Raw genomic sequence first — 9,255 nt, 5'->3', positions numbered from 1 at the left:
CTGTCTAACAGCGACAAACCTTCTAGCTTTTAAAGAAAAACTGTGCCTGCCGCCTGAAGACATCTCAGAGACATATTATCGTTTATTTTGTCACCCGGGTTTGCCATCTGTGCCATTCCAATAGAGGCTGTGCCTGGTGAAGCCAGAGCCTGGGCGAGGAGGTCTGCCCAAGCCCCTCCAAAGCCCAGCCTGGTCATTAGTCAAATTGCCTAATGAGAGAGAATACAAATGGCCCCCTGCCCTGATAGGAGGAGTTTTGGAAGTGTCAGTGCTCCCGACCCGTGCTATGAGAACAGATGATGGCTCACTGCTATTTTCAGCACCTTTTAATAACTCTGTCGTGGCCCTTGCCATTCCTCCTGCTTTTGTCTGATTTTCGTATTTTATTCGTTTTCTGTCTTAACTTCGTTACATTGTGCATCGCACTTATGCAGAAAAGATTAAAGTGAGAAGAATTTATATTTTGCTTTCTTTTTTTTGGTGACACACATTTAAAATAAATGTACTGGTTGCTAGTTTCCCATGCTGTTACAACAAATGGGTTGTGAGGTTTCAATGTTCATAAAGGTCACAAAACTTATAATATGTGTGACTACGTATAACAGTTTTGTGTGAGAAAAAAAGTTTATCTTATTCACATATATCTTCCATTCCACTGGTCTGTTAACTCTTGTGACTAAATCTTTCAATTAGTTAAAGGGATAGTTCAACCAAAAATGAAAATTCTGTCATTATTTACTCACCGTCATATCACTCCAAACCTTTTTTTTTTTCTGTTGAATACAAAATAAGTTATTCTGAAGTATGTTTGTAACCAAAAAAGTTGCTGGTAGCCATTGATTTACACAGTATTTGGGACCTAATGGCTACCAGCAACTGTTTGGTTAACTACACACTTAGAAATATCTTCTTTTGTGTTCAACAGAAGAAAGAAATTCATACAGGTTTGGAACAATGTGAGGGTCAGTAAATCATGGCTGACCTATCCATGTTCACATTCACTTTTATTAGAAAGAAAAGAATGGCCAATATATCTATCAAAAACTCACCTTTTGTGATAGACAAAGTCGAACAGGTCTGGAATGGCATGAGTAAATGATGACAGTATTGTCATTATGGACAAACCTTTATATGCATAAAAAGTGAAAGAGTTAGGGGGAGAGACCAAATAGCTAAGGGGGCAAGGTAGATGTATTAAGTTTATTTAGCAGAGAATTGTTATTTTTCCATCTGGTTGACAAGTGGCCCTTGAAATCTGGCAGTGGGTTGGGTGCCAGTAGGCATCACCCACTGGGCACTGATCTATTTGTCTTTCAGAGTGAAAATGCTCCAGTGGATGCCTGGCATCAAGCCCACACTTCAGCAATGCTGTAATGTAATGTAATTCTAGCACCTATCACCCGTTTTATTCATTAAGAGAGGTCAAGATACGATAAAAATTATCTCCATATTTTTTCATCTCCATGTAATGGAGAGAGAAATACTAGAGAGAAATACTAAACACTTTGATGCTTTTAAATTAAAAGTTTTGAGGTAAAAGAGTCTGAATCAAGTCGTTGACCCCAGTCTATTTGAAAAGGTGGTCTGGAGTAAGTTTCATGTGAACGCCAGTATAGTGCACAGTTGGCATGAACACAATCTATTTTAACCTAGCTATTGACGATATATACTTTGAAAAATCTGATATTGTGACAGCCCTAGCAGGGACACTAATTATTATAGAATAATGCATTTATTACAGTTGCTTATCTCGGAATAAATTTTATTCAGATAGCAAGTATTAAAAGTAAACACAATAACTGAGTAATGAAAACAAAAACATAAAAGCAAGGGGTGTAATCAAACTCCGATTTGGACCAAGTAATTGAACCATGTGTTAAAACCTCCTAGGGAAGAGGTCTATAGATTAGTCAAGGATACTAGAGAGATTAGTACCAGCTCTGGTATGTGATAGGTCTAGCGGTACTATAATGCTAGCATAGTGATCTGAAGTTGTTTTGACACTCTAAGTAAATGAGCTCGGCCTCTCCAGAGCACGCATGAGCGGCAGAGCTGGCAATGGACCCACCGCTAAATTGCGTGTGCCGGATGGGCCGCAGCAGAAGGCACAATTACACCAAATCCCCTCTTAATTAGCGGTTCTGTGGGTATGCTAACTCACCAGGAGGTAGGGCGGAATTCGAAAGGGATCTTGAACCATACTAGAAAGAGAAGCAAATTAAGGCAAGAAAGTGGTGTAAGGGTCATGCAATCAGTGACTTGTATTTGACTTGACAGTGGGTCAGTGACTGTATTTGTACAGTCCGTGAGAGAGCTATTTTGAGCTGAGCTAGCATCCCATACCTCCACTTAAGTTTCTGTGGCACCCTGCAGTAAACAATCACTGGCACAGAGCCCCAATAGATCCCCTCAGAGCTGGGGAGTGTTATTAAGTTTTCCATGTTGGTGGCTGTAGGGCGATGTAAAGTGGCACCTCGACCTGGTGAGTAATGATGTGTGCCAGGACTCAGGCAGGAGGGATGACAGCATGAAAGGCCTCGTTGGCAGCCACTGATGCAGTCATAGGATCATTCATCATCTCCTTAAACCAATCTACCAATCCTGCACCACCATTTCCTCTAATTATGTTAATCATTGTAGCATTGAGTTCGTTGTGACATAAGGCTCAGTAGACTCTGTAGCTCAGATTTGTCATTCTAAAAAAACCCGGGGTTATTTTTTGAACCCAAATGCTGGGTTGAGCCTTTTGGGTAATTTTTTGGGGTTATTTTTTCAGTGTTTAGGTAGTTTTTGTGTTAGCCAGCTCCTGGGTCAAACATAACAACCCAGTATTTGGTTAGTTTTGTAGCTCCTGGGTCAAATGTAACAACCCAATGTTTGGGTAGTTTTTGTATTACTCAGATCCTGGGTCAGACTTAACCCAGCGGTTGAGTTATTTATCGCGGGGATTTGCTTCTCTTCTGGAGAGAGCAGTTCTTAGCGCCATCGAATTGACGCATTCGTCGGTAAAGTACAGGTTTGTATATATTTTATTTTATCTATAAAATCATTACTGTGCTGAATATCGTTCAATTTTATGCAGAGCAACATATAGGCGCATGGTATGAATCACCTTTAACGAGAAACAGAACAACAGAGACTGGTTAATAACATGTAAATTACTTCTGTTTAACGTTTAATTTTTTGTTTTACTGTTTGTTAAACGAGTTTAAATATGGGCAATATGTATAGCCTATTAAAAACGATATAAACAATGCTGTAAATGATAATAAAAGGAAAATAAAGGACGTTAACATGCAAACCAGTGGTTGTGTAGATTATTTTAGAAAAGTTTAGAGGATTTAAGTTAATCTGTAAACACTATTTAATGTATGAAGTAAAAAAATAAGATAGCAATATAGTAAAATTAATAAACTTTATCTGGGTTAAATCAACCCCTTATGCTGGGTTAAATAAACAACCTAATTTGCTGGGTAAAATTAACTCAAGATTTTTAGAGTGCAGTTTGGCCTAACAAACAGTGCAAGTATGACATTGAGCCCCGGTTGAAGCAACTGTGTAGGCAATCACGGATAGGAAGCAGGAGCCTCATTGACTATACTGGCCTACAAAGGCAAAAGACATTAACTCGCTAAAGTGTGAAACTGAGAAAAACGACTTTAAAGTTTTTTACTTGTCCAGCCAAATTAATTATAGATAGGACACTGGAAATTTAACAATTAGATGTTTTAGTAATGGAAATTATCTACATTAAAAAATTGTGAGCTCAAACTTGATTTTTACCCCTATTTTGAAGTTAATGTACGCTGCCTTTGCATTGTCGTGAGAAGTCACACCAAGGCAAAAGGCGATAAGTTCCACATTATAAAATCTAGTGATCATAGGCTGTCTCATATAGGCTATTGTATGTACTGTAGTAATGTGACTGTATTATTATTATTCTTTTATCATAATAAGCAGAATAAAAGTTAAACATGAGTGGATACCATGGATACCAATTTATTTGCTATGCTCAGTAACGTAAAAGATAATAGAGATAGCAAAATTGCTTTTATATTGATTTGTATGAAATAGACTAACTTAAAAGACCAACTTGTGGATTGATGTCAATGCCAACAAATGGGAATAATGCTCAGAATGCTTGTGGATTAAACATGTCCAATGACGTTGATCACCATGGATTGATTTTATCAGGTTAAAAGAAAAGGTAAGATATGGTTTTCATTGCGAACTGTTAGTAGGCTACTGATTTTATGATTGATCATGGTATTCAAGTCCACATGCATCCAACTAAAAGTGACAGCCTGATGAATAATCTGCATTACAAATTAAAAAAAATATTAAAAGGTTTTTCACGATTACATATTGCTGCCAAGGTATCTAGTCTTTACAGTGCTTTGTTATATGGAGCTGTTTGGTAGATCGCAGACTATCTAATTAGTTTGTCTGCATCATAATTAAAATGCGGCAGACTTTAATGGATAGTAAAACAAAGGCAAACACTGTATAACACCAAACCGGCACGGTAACTTCATATTGATGCAAGGCTAAACAAAGGCAGAATGCCGAAACACAGTTTGAGCTTTCCAAACAAAGTGAAAGAGTGGTAACTGGTGTTATACAGTGTTCTGCCTTGGTTTCTCCAGGGCTTTTCAAAGTTACGGTTGAGACTATCCATTATTTCCTCTGAAAAACAACAAAATTGACTCAAGATACTTATACACCTAATAAAGGATGTCTTGTTTTTCCCAAAAATATCAATAACCTAATTTTCAACAAAAATCGAAGTTATGGTCTTTTGCCTTTGCACATAATGTATTTACTTCAGGTCTAAAGAAAACTTTATTTATTTTACTTGGTTACACAATATTACTTTCAAATTAAATCGACGCCTTGTGGTACCATCCCAAAGAAGTTCAAAATCACTCTCAAGGACCTTTTCCTGGACTGTGCCCAGCTGGTGGAATGACCTCCCAATCTCAATTCGTACAGCTGAGTCTTTACTCATTTTCAAGAAACAGCTAAAGACTCATCTTTTTCGCCTGCACTTAACCAACTAACACTAGCACTTTTCCTTTTCTTGTCTTTTAATTAAAAAAAAAAAAAAAAACCTACCTATGCGTTCTATACTAGACTAACTGAGACTTGTCATGGCACTTGTATACTGTTGTTGTTCTCTTGTTGACCTGACTGCTTCTGTTGTTCTCATTTGTAAGTCGCTTTGGATAAAAGCGTCTGCTAAATGATTAAATGTAAATGTAATGTAAATGTAAATTAAAGTGCAACTTTTCTTGAAAATACTATAAAAACCAGAGATGAATACAAATAGAACATTTCTAAAAACTTAGTACATGTATATTATTACTTTTTTATGAAGATTTTTCTTTATTGTAAACTGTCGTATAATCTTAAATAACAGAAAAAAGGATGTTCATGAAGTGACAACACATACAATAGCATGCTGACTAACATTTATTTTGAGAGGACTGATGTGGGAATTTGAACATTGTTTCAGAGAATAAACTATTCATATAGCTATAGATGAGTCTCTTAATAAATTTTGAGACAAAGCAGGCAGCACACTTCAAATCAGCCTTTGGGGGGCCCACTTCCCCCTTATCAGAAATGGCTCCATTCCCCGGAATCTCATTGTGAGTTTAAATCGCACTATGTATTAGGGGCTCGTTAATAACCAACTTAACGAGTCCACAGACCCATTAAAAGATCTTTAAGAACATATTTGATCATAAATCTCCTTAACCTATATTTAATGGCGGGATTTCGAGGGAAATATTTTTATCAAGTTCTAATTAGATGTGCGATAACAAAGACTGCTGAACATGAGGGCAATGGGAAGGCTAGACAGGCCCATCTATTGAGGGAGGCCATGTTTGATAGGCTGGAGACTAATGAAGGAACAGAACTTATTCTGGGCTGGGAGATGGACAGATGAGGAATGATACCCCGGACTGTGATTAGGCCCACAGGCACGTGCCTCTCATTAGTCTTATGCTTGACTTAAGTCTCCAAGAAACTTACAGTACAGACACATTTAGAAAATAATAGAAGAGCGCATTTTTATTCATTGTTGCACAATGTGCATATTACTGAAGGTCCCAATACTCTAGTAATGCCAAAAGACCCCCTTAAGGAAGACTTAAATCTCCTAAAGGAAGACTTAAGTCTTAAATCCAGATTAATCCAGAAACAAAACTTTAGATGACACACCATTTATAGGTTTAGTGGTGTTTGCTATCATGCACACAAGCCAAGCAAGTTGTAAACCCCCTCTGCATTTTCCCCAGGCTTCCTCTACGCAGGCCATGGGAATAAATCATTAATGGCTTTTTGGAAAAGAAGCTGTATGCAGTCTTTCATACCCTGTCACCAACCTGAAGTCCTTGGCTCCCTTTCAGAACGATTTTATTGCCCCGAATTTGCATGGCTTAAATCGTGTACCCATCGAAAGTAAAACATAGCTGTAAATCTGGTCTATGTCTATTCCCCTCCTAGTCCCCTCACCACCACCCATCAAATATCCATACACAATTCATTTAGGGCAATTTAGCTGATGCTAAACAGAATCAAGGTGAACTTTCAATGGGCTCTCAGCTATGAGAGAGGAAGAGCAGAGAAATAGTGGCATAGCTTTGGGGGGTTTTAATCAACTAGCTGCTCAAGGCTAGTCATCCAGCCATGGAGCAGGGCACTTAGCAGATTAGTTTTTGTGTCGCTAGCCTGAGTGTGTGTTCTCTAATCCTTCACCATAAAGTGTTTTGGTATTGTAAAATATGGCCACACGGGTGGAGAGAGCTGCCGGGCTACACAAGATTAGAGTTACGATAAAAAGCCTATGGGATCCTCCTCGACTGCCAGGCGCTAGCTGGAGTGCTAGTCACTGTGCAGTCTGCAGCTGGAGATAAGATGGAACTTTTGTTTGAAACCTGATGAGAGGCTTCCTAATGAAAGTGCTCGGCCAAAAAATAATCTTTTTTTCTCTCTGTTAGTCAATCAAAAAACAGTGTGGTCGGGGATGGTAAAAAAAAAAAAAAAAAAGTCGGGGGAAAAGAGAAGTAATTTTGCATAATCAGTGAGCACCATCTGGAACAATTAACGAAAATTCCACAGAACTCGGAGGATCAGTCATATTGGCTTATTAAAGATCCTGAATTATAGGAGCAATAAATCAGTGGAAAAATGAAGCGTACCCCGGCCTGTCATCACTATTTTAACTTCAAATACACACAAATATTCGATAAGGCTGAAAAGAAGAGATTAATATATGCAAATTAAGTCAAGCATTTTAACCCCCACCCCCCCAACAACTGTCTGCCATTTTTTCCCTGTCTCTTATTATGAGCCTTTATGTTTTATTCATACACCAGCTCACCTGTCATTTCATAAGCTCTAATATTATGGGGGTATTATTAAAGTGTGTAAAGTGGTGCTTTAATTGGAAAGCTCTCTTGCATTTTCCAATTATTTGGAGCAAATTAAAAGCAGATGCACATACTTTAATAAGAGGACTAATATCAGTTCCGGAAAATCAAAATCATTGTCACTCGCTCTGATATTTTACAAACTTAAGGCTATACAGAAACGTCTCTGAATTTCTCTCTCTCTCTCTCTCTCTCTCTCCATTCACCTCTTAATTGATCTTTTTTTAATCTACCAAAGAATAGTTATATTATCTTTAATAAAGGCATTGTCGTACTTTTCTTGATTATTGCAATAGATATGTTAATGTAAGTTACATAGGGGATATGAGTATCTGTTCCCTGTTTATAGACAAAGACGAAAATGTCAAAAAAATTACAAAAGTCAAGCTTTCAACCACACATAATATTCTAATTTCTGTGACTAAGCATTAGTATTAATAATCCCAAAAAAAGAATGCATTCAAATCCATCACCTCACAGATGTTGCAAACGGACTCTTTTTCAAACTGATTCCTTCGCTAATTAGGAAGTATTTCCTTCAAGCCATCAAGCTACAGTAAATGACAAATAAATGACACCAAAAATCTGCTCTGCTTCAAAGAGGCAGTGGTGAAACAAAGCAAGAGGTTTAGAAGTCTAGAAATACTTAACTTGTTAAAATGAGCGTGGACTGTCAAGTGAATGAAGGTTTCCAAATCTATGAGAATTAGTTTTTAATACTCTGCTAATAAGTGTCAAAGCACCCGGCACCTCAAATCCGCACATAATGTGACTGACGATGACAGATTTCCAGACATGTCGAGTCTCCTGCGCTGGGCTAGTCTTTAATGCGCTAGTCTTTTTTGTGTGTGTGTGTTTTGTTGAGAAATGACGCAAGGTTTAATCAAGAAAGCAGGCAATTCATCAATCCTGAAGGAGCTGGTGCTACGAGCCTGACAGAGCACACATGATTTTAGTCCAGCTCGAACCTGGCCAACTGTCATCATCCCCGCACATACATATATGCACATATGTGTGGTGCGCGGAGTCCCCAGTGATTAAGGTAAATCCATTGTCTATTCGAAACCCCACACTTGCTCTTCGGGTTATAACTCAATTCAGGAAGACATTTAATAAAGTCTCTAATAATAATGATAATAATAATAATAATAATAATAATAATAATAATAATAATAAACCTACATTTATTTCAAGTAAAAACAGTTGCATAATTAACTTAAATTAAAAAAAAAAAAAAATAATAACAACAACGATAATTCTTCTTCTTCTTATTATACATATTTATACAAATTAATTATATTATAATTGTATTTTATAAGATATGTGTGCATGCTAATTTACATACTAATTATTACATGTTTGTGTATTGTATTTTATTGTATTTATTATTATTATTATTATTATAAATATTATTATAAATACATTATAGTATAATTACATCTTATTCAAGACAGCATTATACATTCTGGCATAGCAATTTGTGTACACATTCCCTCTCTACTATCTCCATAAATAAAAATATCAAAATATCCACTGTATAACTACCGCATACTGTTCCACTGCTAAGTTCGCCTGTGAACACAGATCCTGATGATTACAGAGAAGTTGCTAAAGTAGGATCAATAGAACACATTACTTGTGGTGACAGAGTGATGATTGGTGGCAGAGCAGGTGTCTGTCTGTCAGTCAAATGGCATTGCCATGGCGACAGGGAAGCAGAATGCATCAGCCCTCATCCTGACAGAACTTTTCCTCTCTCTTTGGCTTCACTCAAGAACAAGTCAATCTGCAGTCACTTTAACCATGTCAAAGGCAA

The sequence above is a fragment of the Carassius carassius genome, chromosome 34 (assembly GCF_963082965.1).
Source record: "Carassius carassius chromosome 34, fCarCar2.1, whole genome shotgun sequence".
Classification (NCBI taxonomy): domain Eukaryota; kingdom Metazoa; phylum Chordata; class Actinopteri; order Cypriniformes; family Cyprinidae; genus Carassius; species Carassius carassius.
Note: the sequence above shows the minus strand (reverse complement) of the source record.